Below are 18859 nucleotides of genomic sequence, written 5' to 3' on the forward strand. Positions count from 1 at the left end.
CCCCAGCTCCCCCGCCCACATTGTACCCAACACCACTGGTTACATTTCTAAAGTGCCTTACGGGGATTTTGCATTGGAACTCCAGTTAATTAATATCAAAGGGATTGCACTGCATTGTTAGAAGAGAGGGCATGTGGTCATTGAAGATGGGCCCTGCAGCGAGGAGACTGTCTGAAGAATTCTGGTGGAAGATGGCAGAGCTAAGAGGACAGAGCTAAGTTTGTCTTTCCTCTGTGTGCTTATGCCTACTTTCAAATGTTGCTTTGCAAAGCACAGCTGAGATAAAGGCTACATATCCACATCTGTCATTCCTACACCTTTGAATTTACTGGCAGTCGGATGTTTGCTAGTTTCTTTTTAAATGTACAATCCTCAGAAGCTTTCCGTCCCTTTTAGCAATCACACATGTGGATTTATAGTCTTTCAGCCACTTGAACAAGATATTTTTCCTCCATATTTGCTTAGGCTTTTTTATTTATTTTACAAATTGCTGGGTGACACTTTGATGTATTCAATTAGTTTCAAAAGATTAGTATTCATCTATGGGCATGTGAAGAAACAGTGCAGTGAAAAACCACTGCAAGAGGCCCTGCTGGATTTATCACCTCCACAGGAGGCCAGGGGGAGTTTATAGGCACTGGCATGCCCACATCAGGCCTTGCAGGCATTACATTTTCTATAGGCTGCGCCTGTGGATGCCTGCACCAAACCTCAGGCAGATTAAAATGCCCAAAATGGGCAGCCTGGCAACTAAAACATCCCTCCCTCTTCTTCTAGTTAGAGCCTTCCATGCACCTGGAGCACCCTCCCCTTGGGCCAATCCAGAGCCTCTTTTGGGGGCTGATCCAAACCCCACTGGAATCACTGCTCTCAGGAGGTCCGTGCCCCAGAGCTCACTCTGTCTAATCTGTGCCATGATCAAAAAGTGCTATCTGAGGCCCAGTTCCTCAAAGATATGGGAGTTAGGAGCCTAAATACCTATGAGGATCTGTGCCTGGATGCCCAGTCCTCTCCTTCATGCAGCATATGAACTCCAGCCATCACCGAGATGAAAATTTCCACCATCTGGGTGAAATTCACCACTCTTCAGAAGGCTGATGCAAATCCTACCCCCACCTAAATCCCATGTAGGAAACCCTTTGGAGACTGAAGTGGTACACTGGCCTCAGGCTGGCCCGCTGAACAGGGGTGTTTCAGTTATTGTAAAACCTGAATGAGACTCCAGACTATAAAGCTCACAAAATGGCCTGAAGTTCTCTGAATCTCTCCCAAACTGGAGGAGATAACTTAAAAATGACCCACCCAACCTTTCCAAGCAGCAGCAAAGACAACAGTCCTCACTGAATATAATGCAATGAAAAATTGGGGAGATCTGGTGCTACATCCCTTTGGAAATATGGCATTGGAAAACTGAAATTGGTTCCAAAGCTCCTTCTCCAGTACCACCTTTGGTGTTGGTGCACACTGTGTTGGCACCAGTACAGTCTTCAGATGCCATTCAACCTTGGGCTCTACATCTACATCTAGCTCTCCTGCTGCTTATGTGATTGTCACCAAATGGTCCTATAAAATACGTGGCCATGAGAATGGCACAGGTGAGAAATTTCAGGTTGGTTGGTTCACAGTTGACCAATGGAAATAAAGTTTCGGTCATCTTCAGCAGGCTGATTGAACCCTTGCTGTGCTCAGAAAGTCCATAAGTAAAGGGCATCCTGGTTACCTGAGACACAAGAGGCAGGAACTAGGAGAGACTGGAAAGCACATCTACTTGGCCAGGAGCTCCGATCAAGAGAGAAAGGTGCTTTACTATCCAGCTCTTGCTGGGAGAGCCCATGATCACACTGAGACTGAAAGTGGGGAGAGAGTGATGGAAGCCAAGTGAGATGTGATGGAGTGAGAAAGACTGGCGGAGCAGACCTGACAGCCTTCCGATAGCATAGACAGAGCTATCAATGGAGAGGGAGAGCAGCACTGAGAGCAGCACTGGGGCGTGGCTGAGAAACAATGCTGTACATGAACTCCAACAAGAGGGGCAAAGATAAGCGGCTCCCGCTCCTTGTTAAAGCTGCTGGGGTAGGCATATGAGTATGGCCTCGTGGGGAGAAGTTCTGGACCGGCTCTCTAGATCTGGTGCAGGAGAGGTAGGGATGTGTGGTGGGTACAAGCACCTGCAACCTTTCATCCGGACCCTCTGCCAAGAAAGGACTTAAAGGGAACATGAGTTAACCTCTCTCCCTTAAAGGATAGCATCCCCTGGGGTGGATGGAGGAGGAGAGCAACTGCTGCATTTCAAAACTAGCGAAGGGTATTGGAGCCCCTGACCTGAATGGCCTCTCAACATTGGCATCAACAAGAACCAGAGTCAGATCCAGAGGGTGGGCCAGTGCTTCAAGCCCTAGCCAGAGACCCTGCTCTGCCACAGCCTTCCTGTGTGACTGGGGGCATGTCCCTTAGCCTCTCTCTGCTTAAGCCCCCATCACCCTTCTCTCCTCCCAGGGCTGGGTGAAGATAAATACATTAAAGACTGGGAGGTTCTCAGATACTGTGATGATGGGGGCCAGATAAGCACCTTAGACAAATCTTGCAAAGGGCCCTTGTCTTTATAATGGGCTGAACCAAAAGTCTGGGTGTAACGTCCAGCTCCAAATCCTGTGGCTTGAGCCCATCTCTAGGTAGCCCAAGGCTCTCACAGCCCTTCCCCTTGTTTCACCAGCTCTTCCTTCTCTGTGCAGAAATACCAGCACACACATCATGGCTGTGGGTCCCATTATAGAGAGACCCAGCTTATGCCCCAGCCTCCAGGCCTAGTCACTCTCCTCTCATTCTGATCTCTGTGAGCGTTTAGGGGGCTAGTGGTTGGACACATTATGATCATTAGTATTTGGGGGCTTTCTTGGACACTGGCAGCTTGACAAGCACAGTGTGTTATTTCTTTGCATTGCATATTGCCAGTGTGTGAAGCGCTGGGGGTGGAAGAAGGGAGCTGTCAAAATATATATACAATCAATGTGCATGCATTATAGGTAATGGTCTAGCCCAGGCATGCCTTGGTATAATGATCGCCCTTAATGGCATTTATTGTAAGCACAGTATCTATAAATCTTATGATCACATATTCATGGCCTTTAATTATGTACACTCATTACCTCTCCCACCCACCTTTGGAAGAATCCAACTGCAATCACTCGGGCAGGATGAATCAGTCAATAAGGCTGACAGGGCCCACCCTCCACCCCCCCACCCCAGCACCCTCTGTTTGTCTGTAATGTCACAAGAGAGAGATTTCTAACCTTGGAGCTATATAACTTATGCTGGTTACCCAGCAGGCTTGCACTGCGCTGCAGCCAATGCTGGGATTTGCTGGCCATCCTGAGCATTGACTGGCATAGCCCCTGCCAACCACAGGACCTGATTTTCAGAGCAGCAGAGCACTCACAGCTCCACGGACATCAATGGGAGCTGCAGGCAATCAGCACCTCTGAAAATCAGGCCCCTCAGCTTTTAATTTACTGGCTGCGGAGCAACCTTTCTTGTGGCGATTGGCAGGGGTTTCAGGGATCCTCCTAAGTCTTTTATTACCACCTGGCTAGATCTCTCGGGTTCACTGTACCTGCTGATCAGGGTGTGTGCAAGAGCCTGGCTTCACTGAGCCTTAGGAGCGTGATGGTGCAGGTGGAAATGGCAGTGCCTTTCCAGCTGTTAACTGCCCCCTGCCAGTTGGAGAGGGAGTGGCCGGCTGGATCCCTGAGAATGGCTGGTTATCCTTATGCATTAGAAATCATTTGCTCCGCTAATTAAAGAAGTGCCCTCTGTTTGCCCTGGGAAACGACAAAGGCTGAGCCTTCAGCCATTTGTGTGAGCAAAACTTATCTGCAAGCGGCTATGGGAAGAATCCTACCCCAGCTACTGCAGCTGCAGGGGCACCGGTGGGACTGGCGTGAAAAGGGCACGGCTTGAGGAGATGGCACAACCTGGGTAGTGAAGCAGGATGCAGTTAGGAGCAGGGCATGGGGAAGGGCAGGGTCAGTGCTGTGTGGAGTCTCCTGCCTTCTTCCCTCAGTGGGCTGTGCCAGGGTGTGCAGATGGTTGCTACAGCCAGTAGACTGAAGGGGCCTCCATGAGAACCAACCCAATGCTGAGGGCACCCAATCAGGCCCCGGGCATGGATTGGGAGCCTGGGAGGTGAAGAGTCCATCCTCTGCTCTATCGTCTGTCTAGAACATACATAAAATAAGAACATAAGAATGGCCATACAGGGTCAGACCAAAGGTCCATCTAGCTCAATGTCCTGTCTGCCGACAGCGGCCAATACCAGGTGCCCCAGAGAGAATGAACAGAACAGGTAATCATCAAGTGATCCATCCCCTGTCGCCCATTCCCAGCTTCTGGCAAACAGAGGACAGGGACACTATCCCTGCCCATCCTGGCTAATAGCCATTGATGGACCTATCCTGCATGAATTTATTTAGTTCTTTTTTGAACCCTGTTATAGTCTTGGCTTTCACAACATCCTCTGGCAAAGAGTTCCATAGGTTGACTGTGTGTTGTACTTTTGTTTGTTTTAAACCTGCTGCCTATTAATTTCATTTGGTGACCCCTAGTTCTTGTGTTTTGAGAGGGAGTAAATAACACTTCCTTATTTACTTTCTCAACACCAGTCATGATTTTATAGACCTCTATTATATCCCCCCTTGGTCATCTCTTTTCCAAGCTGAAAAGTCCCAATCTTATTAATCTCTCCTCATACGGAAGCTGATCCACACCCCTAATAATTTTTGTTCCCCTTTTCCAATGCTAATACATCTTTTTTGAGATGGGGTGAGATGCACACAATATTCAAGATGGATACTATATAGATTTATATAGAGGCAATATGATATTTTCTGTCTTATTATCTATCCCTTTCTTAATGATTCCCAGTATTCTGTTAGCTTTTTTGGCTGCTGCACATTAAGTGGCTGTTTTCAGAGAACTATCCTCAATGACTCCAAGATCTCTTTCTTGACTAGTAACAGCTAATTTAGACCTCCTCATTTTATATGTATAGTTGGGATTACGTTTTCCAGTGTGCATTACTTTGCATTTATCAACATTGAATTTCATCTGCCATTTTGTTGCCCAGTCACTTAGTTTTGTGCAGTCCCTCTGTAGCTCTTCACAGTTTGCTTTGGACTTAACTATTTTGAATAGTTTTGTATCATCTGCAAATTTTGGCACCTCATTGTTTACCCCTTTTTCCAGATCATTTAAGAATAAGTTGAAAAGTACTCGCAAAAAGAAAAGGAGGACTTGTGGCACCTTAGAGACTAACCAATTTATTTGAGCATGAGCTTTCGTGAGCTACAGCTCACTTCATCGGATGCATCCGATGCCACAAGTCCTCCTTTTCTTTTTGCGAATACAGACTAACACGGCTGTTACTCTGAAACTTGAAAAGTACTGGTACAGACCCTTGGGGGACACCACTATTTTCCTCTCTCCATTCCGAAAACTAACCATTTATTCCTATGCTTTGTTTCCTATCTTTTAATCAGTTACCGATCCATGAGGGCACCTTCCTTCTTATCCCATGACAGCTTACTTTGCTTAAGAGTCTTTGGTTAGGGACCTTATCAAAGGTTTTCTGAAAATCTAAATACACTATATCCACTGGATCTCCCTTGTCCACATACTTGTTGACCCCTCAAAGAATTCTAGTAGATTGGTGAAGCATGATTTCCCTTTACAAAAACCATGTTGACTCTTCCCCAACAAATTATGTTCATCTATGTGGTCTGACAATTTTGTTATTTATTATAGTTTCAACCAGTTTGCCCGGTACTGAAGTCAGGCTTACCGGGCTCTAATTGCCGGGATCACCTCTGGAGCCCATTTTAAAAATTGGCGTCACATTAGCTATCCTTCAGTCATCTGGTACAGAAGCTGATTTAAATGATAGCTTACAGACTACAGTTAGTAGTTCTGGAATTTCACATTTGAGTTTCTCTGAACTCTTGGGTGAATAACATCTGGACCTGGTGACTTATTGCTATTTAATTTATCAATTTGTTTCAAAACCTCCTCTAATGATATCTCAACCTAGGACAGTTCCTCAGATTTGTCACCTAAAAAGAATGGCTTAGGTTTGGGAATCTGCCTCACATCCTCAGCAGTGAAGACCGATGCAAAGAATTAATTTAGTTTCTCCACAATGACCTTATCGTCCTTGAGTGCTTCTCTAGCACCTCGATCATCTAGTGGCCCCACTGGTTGCTTAGCAGGCTTCCTGCTTCTGATGTACTTAAAACACTTTTGCTATTACTTTTTGAGTCTTTGGCTAGCTGTTCTTCAAATTCTTTTTGGCCTTCCTAATTATATTTTTGCACTTCACTTGACAGAGTTTATGCTCCTTTCTATTTTCCTCACTAGGATTTAACTTTCACTTTTAAAAGGATGGCCAGCACCTGGCCTTGCTGCCCCAGATAGGAGCAGGTATCCTAAGTGCATATATTGGGATACCCTCCCCTCTGAGATTAATGGGCAATGCCCATCAGTATCAGGGGTCGATCTTGAGGGTACAGCCTGACCTCCAGGTCCCAGCCCTTTTGTCATGTTGGGGGGAACAGCACCTTGTTCCTTTCCTCCCAATAATCTTCAACTTTATTCATGACTGCAGCACAATTAAAGCAAATGGAATGTAATTGTGCAGAGAGATGGGGCTGGTGGGGGGAGAAGGGCTCATTTGCACCTTAAAAGAGTTGCCCCACAGCTGAGTCTCACTGCTGACAGTCCCTGAGTGAAATTGATTCCCTGGCACTGTGGGGCAGGAGGTGAGTTGTCTAGTCAAAGACTGGCCTTGATGAGATCATGGGGAAGTGATTGAATTCATTCCCAATGGACCAGATCCAATCAGCCATGCAACTGCTTCCCTGCAGCCTCCTGCAGGCCTCCCTGTTCCAGCTGCTACTCTCATACACAGCATAGACACCTACAACCAATGGAAGGGAAAAGTTACCTGGTCTCCTTATGCAGCATCAAGGAGGCAGGGAGAGATTGAGCTGGATGTGGTGATGATCAATGTCATAAGTGAGGGGGGAGGGATAGCTCAGTGGTTTGAGCATTGGCCTGCTAAACCCAGGATTGTGAGTTCAATCCTTGAGGGGGCCATTTAGGGATCTGGGGAAAAATTGGGGATTAGCCCTGCTTTGAGCAGGGGGTTGGACTAGATGACCTCCTGAGGTCCCTTCCAACCCTGAGATTCTATGATTCTAAGTGCATTGACCCTGGGAATTCCCTCCTCTCTGGCACCCTCTGGATGAAGAGGGCTGCCCTGATCTCATCACAAGAGAAGAATCCAGATGCAACAGGGGGCAGAGGATCCCAAGGGGTCCACTCACATGAGGCCACTCCCTACTGTCCCCTTTCTGAGCAAGGACTGGCAGCAATGAGAGAGGCTGGCACTGTGTGGGGAGGCATCCACACAGCTCTGCCAATGCACCTCAGTCTTGAGCTGTGCAACACATCCTGCTCTTCCAGTTCAGGGCACTGCAAATATCTGCCTAGCTATTCCAGTCCTGTAACACCAATACCCCTCTCCCAAGATCTAAAAGTTCTCTACTATCTCATTTCAAGGATACACACCATTTATGTTACTGTGGATAAAAGTCTATTAGGAAGTGAGGTTGAAAACATACAACTCATTTCACCTGTGAACAAAGATGCATTTAAATTCAGCTCCAGGCTGCATATTAGCCTAGGATGCCACAGAATCCCTTCAATAATAAACCCTTCCCTCGCAGTAATATCAAAGCAAGCGCCCTCATTGTTATGAAGATGAGATAGGCACAGATTTGCATATCTGAGAAAAATTGCTGCAGCAGCTTAGTATGATCAGAGGGAAAAAATCCCCATTTTTTCTCCCTTTCTGTTTAAATACTCAGGAAAGCACCAGAGAACAATTAGTCTCTCAACTGCTTTTTCAGTCTTGTCATCTAGGGCCCAAGTCAGTGGGAGCTTTGGATCAGGCTCTTATTCATATTTCCTAGTAGTATTACCACAAGGCATAGGAGACCCAGTCCTGGACCAGGCACCCATTGTGCAAAGTTCTGTATAAACGCAGAACAAAAACACACTGCCTGTCCAAGGAGTCTACAATCTCAGTAGAAGACAAGAGACAACAGATGGAAATCGACAGCTGGGGGAGCGCCAGGAAAAATTGAGACAGGGAGTGGTCACTGCACCCCAGCAGCCTAACTGTTGTCAAGTTTCTTACAGGCATTCTGGCAAAGAAGAGTTCTGAGGAGGGACTGGAGGCAGGGACAATGAAGTAGCTTTGCAGAGGTATATGGGGAGCTCCTCCCATGCATGGGGGGCAGCCTGGGAGAAAGCACAAAGTTTGAAAGTGTAACAAGGGGACTGTGGAGGACGGCATCATTGTTAGACCCTGCAATAGAGGTCTCCCTATGGGATGGGGAGCAGGCAGATACCGGACACAGTGTTGGTATATAATAGTCTAAATGCTCTTTATTGATTACAGAACAAACCTTACTCAATACACATTCACACCCCAAACATACTATATTAAAGTCCAAAGGTCAGAATGGTCCCGATGGCCAGCTGAGATTCCTTCTGATCATAAGATCATAAGATGTGGGGAGCCAGTGAAAACCACATCTATATCCACACGGGACTCTGGATCAATAAACGACTCTGATTTGCAGAAATCATAGGCAACCATTTATAGTCCATTCTCTTGCATCATCAGTTCTTTGCCTTTGTTTACTAGGCCTTCTACACACACAATTCCAAAGAGACAATCCTGGGTGGGCTGCCATGATCATAGGCATGCCATTTCCTCCAATTCTTATACAATTTTGTATCAGTTCAACTGGTGTTGTTTCCTTTCTGATTATTTTCTGTATGGGGGGAGGGATAGCTCAGTGGTTTGAGCATTGGCCTGCTAAACCCAGGGTTGTGAGTTCAATCCTTGAGGGGGCCATTTAGGGATCTGGGGCAAAAATTGGGGATTGGTCCTGCTTTGAGCAGGGGGTTGGACTAGATGACCTCCTGAGGTCCCTTCCAGCCCTGATATTCTATGATTTTTCTCAGCACATAACAAGATTGTTTTTGCACAAATAGTTCTAATAGTCCTTGACCTTAAGTTCCTGCTTTGGTTGTTAACTTGCAACGCACGTATTAATGTCAAGCACGCATCATTCATACCAGGCCTCAATGACATAAGAACATAAGAATGGCCCTACTTGGTCACACCAAAGGTCCATCTAGCCCAGTATCCTGTCTTCCAACAGTGGCCAGTGCCAGGTGTGCCAGAGGGAATGAATAGAACAGGTAATCATCAAGTGATCCATCCCCTGTCGCTTATTCTGAGCTTCTGACAGGCAGAGGCTAGGGACACCATTCCTGCCTATCCTGGCTAATAGCCATTGATGGACCTATCCTCCATGAATTTATCTAGTTCTTTTTTGAACCCTGTTATGGTCTTTGCCTTCACAACATCCTCTGGCAAGAAGTTCCACTGTTTGTTGTGCGAAGAAATACTTCCTTTTATTTGTTTTAAACCTGCTGCCTATTATTTTTATTTGGTGACCCCTAGTTCTTGTGTTATGAGAAGTAGTAAGAAACACTTCCTTATCTACTTTCTCTACACCAGTCATGACTTTATAGACCTCAATCATATCTTCCCTTAGCTGTCTCTTTTCCAAATTGAAAAGTCCCAGTCTTATTAATCTCTCCTCATACGGAAGCCATTCCATACCCCTAATAATTTTTGTTGCCCTTTTCTGAACCTTTTCCAATTCCAATATATCTTTTTTGATATGGGGCGACCACATCTGCATACAGTATTCAAGATGTGGGCGTACCATGGATTTATATAGAGGCAACACGATATTTTCTGTCCTATTATCTATCCCTTTCTTAATGATTCCCAGCATTCTGTTTGCTTTTTTGACTGCCACTGCTCATGGGGTGGATGTTTTCAGAGAACTATCTACAATGACTCCAAGATCTCTTTCTTGACTGGTAACAGCTAATTTAGACCCCATCATTTTATATGTATAATTGGGATTATTCTTTCCAATGTGCATTACTTTGAATTTATCAATATTAAATTTAATCTGCCATTTTGTTGCCCAGTCACCCAGTTTTGAGAGATCATTTTGTAGCTCTTTGCAGTCTGTCTGGGTCTTAACTATCGTTAGTAATTTTGTATCATCTGCAAATTTTGCCACCTCACTTTTTACCCCTTTTTCCAGATCATTTATGAATATGTTAAATAGGACTGGGCCCAGTACAGATCCCTGGGGACACCACTATTTACTTTTCTGCATTCTGAAAACTGACCATTTATTCCTACCCTTTGTTTCCTATTTTTTAACCAGTTACCAATCCATGAGAGCACCTTCCCTCTTATCCCATGGCAGCTTACTTTGCTTAAGAGCCTTTGGTGAGGGACCTTGTCAATAGCTTTCTGAAAATCTACGTACACTATATCCACTGGATCTCCTTGGTCCACATGCTTGTTGACCCCCTCAAAGAATTCTAGTAGAATGGTGAGGCATGGTTTCCCAACAATTTATGTTCATCTATATGTCTGACAATATTGTTATTTATTATAGTTTCAACCAGTTTTCCCGGTACTGAAGTCAGGCTTACAGGCCTGTATTTGCTGGGATCACCTCTGGAGCCCTTTTTAAAATTTATCAATTTGTTCCAAAACCTCCTCTAATGATATCTCTAATGATACTTAAAAAAAATTGCTATTACTTTTTGAGTCTTTGGCTAACTGTTCCTCATATTCTCTTTTGGCCTTCCTAACTGTATTTTTACAATTCATTTGGCAGTGTTTATGCTCCTTGCTATTTTCCTCACTAGGATTTAACTTCCACTTTTTAAAGGATGCCTTTTTGCCTCTCACTGCTTCTTTTACTTTGTTGTTTATCCACGGTGGCTCTTTTTTGGTCCTTTTACTATGTTTTTTAATTTGGGGTGTACATTTAAGTTGAGCCTCTAGTATGATGTCTTTAAAAAGTTTCCAAGCAGCTTTCAGAGATTTCACTTTTGGCACTGTACCCTTTAATTTCTGTTTAACTAACCTCCTCATTTTTGTGTAGTTCCCCTTTCTGAAATTAAATGCTACTGTGTTGGGCCACTGTGGTGTTTTTCCTGCCACAGGGACATTAAATTTAATTATATTATGGTCACTATTACCAAGCAGTCCAGCTATATTCACCTCTTGGACCAGATCCTGTGCTCCACTTAGGACTAGATCAAGAATTGCCTCTCCTCTGGTGGGTTCCAGAATCAGCTGCTCCAAGAAGCAGTCATTTAAGGTGTAAAGAAACTTTATCTCTACATCCCGTCCTGAGGTGACATGTACCCAGTCAAATATGGGGATAATTGAAATCCCCTGTTATCATTATTGAGTTGTTTGTTTTAATAGCCTCTCCCTGAGCATTTCACGGTTACTATCACCATCCTGGTCAGGTGGTTGGTAATATATCCTTATCGCTATATTATTATTAGAGCATGGAATTTCTATCCATAGAGATTTTATGATAGAGTTTGATTAAATGACCTATAACAGCGGTGGGCAAACTTTTTGGTCCGAGGGCCACATTAGGGGTGTGTCATAAATATAAAGGGAAGGGTAAACCCCTTTAAAATCCCTCCTGGCCAGAGGAAAAATCCTCTCACCTGTAAAGGGTTAAGAAGCTAAAGGTAACCTCACTGGCACCTGACCAAAATGACCAATGAGGAGACAAGATACTTTCAAAAGCTGGGAGGAGGGAGAGAAACAAAGGGTCTGTGTCTGTTGGTACACTGCTTTTGCCGGGGATAGAACAGGAATGGAGTCTTAGAACTTTTAGTAAGTAATCTAGCTAGGTATGCATTAGATTATGATTTCTTTAAATGGCTGAGAAAAGAACTGTGCTGAATAGAATGACTATTTCTGTCTGTGTGTCTTTTTTGTAACTTAAGGTTTTGCCTAGAGGGATTCTCTATGTTTTGAATCTAATTACCCTGTAAGGTATCTACCATCCTGATTTTACAGAGGCGATTCCTTTACTTCTATTTCTATTAAAAGTCTTCTTGTAAGAAAACTGAATGCTTTTTCATTGTTCTCAGATCCAAGGGTTTGGGTCTGTGGTCACCTATGCAAATTGGTGAGGATTTTTACCAAACCTTTCCCAGGAAGTGGGGTGCAAGGGTTGGGAGGATTTTGGGGGGAAAGACGTGTCCAAACTACATTTCCCAGTAAACCCAGTTAGAGTTTGGTGGTGGCAGTGGATATTCCAAGGACAAAGGATAAAATTAATTTGTACCTTGGGGAAGTTTTAACCTAAGCTGGTAAAAATAAGCTTAGGAGGTTTTCATGCAGGTCCCCACATCTGTACCCTAGAGTTCAGAGTGGGGGAGGAACCTTGACAGGGTGCGAAACTGTATGGAGAGCAAGGTAGGGAAGGCTGTGCCTCCCCAAACAGACTGGCTCCCCCTCCCAGCACCCCTTCCAACTCCCCCCCGCTCCTTGTCCCCTGACCGCCCCCTCCCAGGACCCCCACCCTTAACTGCCCCCCGGGACTCCACCCCCATCTAGCCCCCCCACTCCCTGTCCCCTGACTGCCCCCCCCCCAGAACCTCTGCCCTATCCAACCACCCCGTGTTCCCCATCCCTTGACTGCCCCCTCCCGGGACCCCCTGCCCCTAACCGCCTCCCTGGGACCCTACCCCCTTCCAACTGCCCCCTGCTCCCTGACTGCCCCCCAGGACCCTCTACCCCTTATCCAACCCCTCTAGGCAGAACCTTAAGTTACAAAAAGACACAAAAACAGGAATATACATTCCATTCAGCACAGCTTATTTTACCAGCCATTAAACAAAAGGAAATCTAACGCATTTCTAGCTAGATTACTTACTAACTTAACAGGAGTTGTAAATCTGCATTCCTGATCTGTTCCTGGCAAAAGCATCACACAAACAGACAAACCCTTTGTTCTCCCCCTCCAGATTTGAAAATATCTTGTCCCCTCATTGGTCATTTTGGGTTAGGTGCCAGCAAGGTTATCTTAGCTTCTTAACCCTTTACAGGTGAAAGGGTTTTGCCTCTGGTCAGGAGGGATTTTATAACACTGTATACAGAAAGGTAGTTACCCTTCCCTTCATATTTATGACAGAGTCTGTTTTTGAAGCTTTTCTGTTGCAAAATTGCCACCCTTAATTCTTTTACTGAGTGGCCAGAGAGGTTGAAGTGTTCTCCTACCAGTTTTTGAATGTTATGACTCCTGATGTCAGATTTGTGTCCCTTTATTCTTTTGCATAGAGACTGTCCGGTTTGGCCAATGTACATGGCAGAGGGGCATTGCTGGCACATGATGGCATATAACACATTGGTAGATGTGAAGGTGAATGAGCCCCTGATGGAGTGGCTAATGTGATTAGGTCCTATGATGGTGTCACTTGAAGAAATATGTGGATGGAGTTGGCATCAGGCTTTGTTGCAAGGATAGGTTCTTGGTGTAGAACTGATCAATGAAATTGTTTTTAATTGTTCACTTTATTAATATAACTTCATAAGTAAAGTTTTATGAGTGAAACTACATTCATTCATAAAACCAGGTACCCCAATAACTGGCTAATTGAGTTTCACTTTCAATCCAATTGCTGCTTAAATCACTGAAACTTGCACTGCTTCAACATTATAACTTCTGCCCACTGTTTGTCATTCATTATCCTTATCTATATTGACAGGTTTCAGAGTAGCAACCGTGTTAGTCTGTATTCGCAAAAAGAAAAGGAGCACTAGTGGCACCTTAGAGACTAACCAATTTATTTGAGCATAAGCTTTGGTGAGCTACAGCTCACTTCATCGGATGTATTCAGTGGAAAATACAGTGAGGAAATTTATATACACACAGAACATGAAAAAATGGGTGTTATCATACACACTGTAAGGAGAGTGAGCACTTAAGATGAGCTATTACCAGCAGGGGGGCGGGGGAAGAAAACCTTTTGTAGTGATAATCAAGGTGGACCATTTCCAGCAGTTAACAGGAACGTCTGAGGAACAGTGGCGGGGGAGGGGGTGGGGGGAAGAAGGAAGGAAAGAAATAAACATGGGGAAATATATTTCCAACACACCTCTGAACAACGACTAATCCACAGAGACCTTCCTACCAACACTACAAAAAGAAGGATTCTAGGTGGACTCCTCCTAGGAAGCCTAGGAAGACAGCGAGTGGTGTTCTATTATTTTCTTTGTTGGGCCTTTCCTGTAGTAGGTGACTTCTGGGTACTCTTCTGGCTCTGTCGATCTGTTTTTTCACTTCAGCAGGTGGGTATTGTAGTTTTAAGAATGCTTGATAGAGATCTTGTAGGTGTTTATCTGAGGGACTGGAGCAAACGTGGTTGTATCTTAGAGCTAATAGGGGAATTTTTGTAAGGGAACAGTAAAAGGATCCCATTCATGCTGGGCTGTTTGCGCTTGGCTAAAAGGGATCATCCCGGAGAATAGCCATGCGGTGGGGTGGGGGGAGGTGTGTGCTGCACATTCATCCGAAAACCGCAGCCCCTGCTTTCAAATGTGAAACCCAAACCATTGCTTGCTATGGAAAAGGAGTTGAAACCATTCCCACATGTTATGCATAAGAAGCCAACCCCACCTACCCTTTGCCTTACCATGGCTGCATGGAAACCGAATTCTGTCGCCCAGCCGTGTGTTATGTCTCACCATAACAGCAGGCACTCAATATAAAAGGCAAAATGTGACCTTGTACCTAAAGCACATGTGCTGTCTGCTGTGAATTGCTTGATTCACTGTGAGTCTCCCTTTTGTTCTCAGAAATGTATCATCTTAAATTTTACTCTCCCTTTTTATCTCCCCCTAGGTGCAAATGTTTCTAGGCTTCCCCTATCATATCCATCCCTGAGGTTATCGCAGATTAGAAGGCAAAAAAAAAAAAAAAGCACTCGCAAGGACATGTTTTCTGAGCTCATGCAGTTCTCCCGCACTGATAGGGCACAGCTGAATGCATGGAGGCATTCAGTGTTAGAGCCTAGGAAAGCATTAAGTGAGCGTGAAGAGCAGAGGCAGGAGGCGGTGCTAAGGCTAATGGGGGAGCAAACGGACATGATAAAGCATCTGGTGCAGCTGCAGGAAAGCCAACAGGAGCACAGACCCCCGCTGCATCCATTGTGCAACCGCCGGACCTCCTCCCCAAGTTCCATATCCTCCACACCCAGACGTCCAAGAATGCGGGGGGAGGCTCCGGGCACCAAGCCACTCCACTCCAGAAGATGGCCCAAGCAACAGAAGATTGTCATTCAAACAGTTTGATTTGTAGTGTGGCTACAATAAGCAATGTGGCCTTGTCCTTCCTTTCTCCCCCCCCTCCACCCCACCTGGGCTACCTTGTCAGTTATCTCCCATTTTTTAATTAATAAAGAAAGAATGCATGGTTTCAAAGCAATAGTTACTTTATTTCAAAGGAGGGAGGTTGGTTGGCTTACAGGGAATTAAAATCAACCAAGGGGGGTAGGTTTGCATCAAGGAGAAATACACACAACTGTCACACCAAAGCCTGTCCAGTCATGAAACTGGTTTTCAAAGCTTCTCTGATGCGCAGCGCTTCCTGCTGTGCTCTTCTAATCGCCCTGGTGTCTGGCTGCGTGTATTCAGCGGCAAGGCAATTTGCCTCAACCTCCCACCCCGCGATAAATGTCTCCCCCTTACTCTCACAGATATTGTGGAGCACACAGCAAGCAGTAATAACAATGGGAATATTGGTTTTGCTGAGGTCTAACCGAGTCAGTAAACTGCACCAGCGTGCTTTTAAACATCCAAATGCACATTCTACCACCATTCTGCACTTGCTCAGCCTATAGTTGAACTGCTCCTTACTACTATCCAGGCTGCCTGTGTAAGGCTTCATGAGCCATGGGAGCAAGGGGTAGGCTGGGTCCCCAAGGATAAAGAAGTGAGCTGTAGTTCACGAAAGCTTATGCTCAAATAAATTTGTTAGTCTCTAAGGTGCCACAAGTACTCCTTTTCTTTTTACTGGCATTTCAACATCCCCAACGGTAATTTTCTGATCTGGGAAACAGCCCGGAGTTCCTAAAGATGCGAGCGTCATGCACCTTTCCCAGCCATCCCACGCTGATGTCGGTGAAACGTCCCTTGTGATCCACCAGTGCTTGCACCACCATTGAGAAGTACCCCTTGTGGTTTATGTACTGGTTGGCAAGGTGGTCCAGTGCCAAGATAGGGATATTCATTCCATCTATCGCCCCACCACAGTTAGGGAAACCCATTGCAGCAAAGCCATCAGCTATGACCTGCACATTTCCCAGAGTCACTACCCTTGATAACAGAACATCAATGATTGCATTGGTTACTTGGATCACAGCAGCCCCCACAGTAGATTTGCCCACTCCAAATTGATTCCTGACTGACTGGTAGCAGTTAGGTGTAGCAAGCTTCCACAGGGCTATCGCCACTCGCCTCTCAACTGTCAGGGCAGCTCTCATCTTGGTATTCCTGCGCTTCAGAGTGGGGGAAAGCAACTCACAGAGTTCCAGGAAAGTGGCCTTACGCATGCAAAATTTTGCAGCCACTGTGAATCATCCCATACCTGCAACACTATGCGGTTCCACCAGTCTGTGCTTGTTTGCCGGGCCCAGAATTGGCTTTCCACTGTATCAACCAGGCCCACTGCCACCATGATGTCACAATTGCCACAGCCTGTGCTTTCAGGAACGTCTGTGTCCATGTCCTCATCAAAATTGTCCTTGTGCTGGCGCCTCTTAGCCCAGTTCTGCATATACTCCACGATAATGTGAGAGGTGTTTACGATGCTCACAACAACAGCAATGAGCTGAGCGGGATCCATGCTTGCTGTGGTATGGCATCTGCAGGAGAGCAGGAGAGCAGAGTTGCAGCAGAAGCGGTGGATGACGACAGATGCCACGAGAATAGATATTTATACAGAACGACGAGAGGACCTGCGAGATGGATTCTTGGCACCAGGAGAGCAGGAGAGCAGAGTTGCAGTGGAAGCGGTGGATGACAACAACATGGAGAAATTTAATATTGAGACTGAGCTCATTTACAGGAGCAGGAGAGCAGAGTTGCAGCAGAAGTGGTGGATGATGACGGTTAGCAGTCGTACTGCACCATCTGCTGACAGCAGCACCCAGGACACTACAGCAGGGGTGACAATGAGCTGAACTGAGCGGGCTCCATGCTTGCCGTGGTATGGCGTCTGCACAGAAAAAAGGTGTGAAACGATTGTCTGCCATTGCTTTCACAGAGGGAGGGGCGACTGACGACATGTACCCAAAACCACCCGTGACAATGTTTTTGCCCCATCAGGCATTGGGAGCTTAACCCAGAATCCCATTGGGCGGCAGAGACTGGGGAAACTGTGGGATAGCAGTGCAATGCTCCAAAAGTCGATGCCTGCCAAGGTAGTGAGGATGCACTCCACTGACTTAAGGCGCTTAGTGTGGACATACGCAATCGACTGTATAAAATCGATTTCTAAAAACTCACTTCTATAAAATTGACTTAATTTCATAGTGTAGACATACCCTAACAAATTTATTTGGGCATAAGCTTTTGTGGGCTAAAACCCACTTTATCAGATGTATGCAGTGGAAAATATAATAGGAAGATATATATATATATATATATACAGAGAACATGAAAAAATGGGGGTTGCCATTATCTCTGTATATATATATCTTCCTACTGTATTTTCCACTGCATGCATCTGATGAAGTGGGTTTTAGCCCACAAAAGCTTATGCCCAAATAAATTTGTCAGTCTCTAAGGTGCCACAAGTATCCTCTTTCTTTTTGCTGATACAGACTAACACAGCTACCACTCTGAAACTTGTCCTCCTTTCTTTGTTGTTCTATCAGTGTAGTCCCCACTTCCCTAATGTTTGTCTGTATAATCTCTGTCTGGTTCTGTGATTGTTTCTGTCTGCTGTATAATTAATTTTGTTGGGTGTAAACCAATTAAGGTGGTGGAATATAATTGGTTAGATAATCATGTTACAATATGTTAGGATTGGTTCATTAAATTTCAGTAAAATGATTGGTTAAGGTATCGCTAAGCAGAACTCAAGTTTAACTATATAGTCTTCAGTCAATCAGGAAGTAAGGAGGGGGGAATTGGAATCGTGTTTTGCTAAGTGCGGGGAATGGGAACAGGGACACAGGCAAGGCTCTGTGGCATCAGAGCTGGGGAAGGGGATACTGAGGAAGGAAACTGGAATCATTGCTTGCTAAAAGTTCACCCCAATAAACATCAAATTGTTTGTACCTTCGGACTTCGGGTATTGTTGCTCTCTGTTCATGTGAGAAGGACAGGGAGGTGAGAGGATGAAGGAATAAGCCCCCTAACAATGAAAGCTTGGACAAGAGTTTTAGCTGCATGGATGAACTGGAAAGGCCATATCTTAGAGCTGTTATACAAAAAGAATCCTCAAGATTTAGACATAACCTGGACGTAAGGATCTCGAGAGAGGTCTGGATTGAAGGTGACGCCCAGGTTACAGGTCTGCATGACAAGGAGGATGGTGTTGTTGTCCACAGAGCTCAAGAAAGGAGGTAGCATGGAGGGCTTGAGGGGGAGGATCTCTGTTTTAGGCATGCTGAGCTTGAGCTGGTGACCAGACATCCATGAGGAGAAAGTAGTTAAGGACATTGAGGTCAATGGTAATTGGGACAAAATACAACATGGCTTTACAAAAGGTAGATCGTGTCAAACCAACCTGATCTCCTTCTTTGAGAAGGTAACAGATTTTTTAGACAAAGGGAACGCAGTGGATCTAATTTACCTAGATTTCAGTAAGGCATT

General features: G+C 45.2%; 1 protein-coding gene across 1 annotated transcript in view; it reads right to left on the reverse strand.

Moving 5' to 3' along the window:
- Positions 1-18859, reverse strand: part of LOC141995064 (coiled-coil domain-containing protein 33-like) — a 318466-nt gene that overhangs the window by 51690 nt on the left and 247917 nt on the right. The window lies entirely within an intron of this gene.

This window comes from Natator depressus, chromosome 10 (genome assembly GCF_965152275.1).
Source record: "Natator depressus isolate rNatDep1 chromosome 10, rNatDep2.hap1, whole genome shotgun sequence".
NCBI classification, from domain to species: Eukaryota; Metazoa; Chordata; order Testudines; family Cheloniidae; genus Natator; species Natator depressus.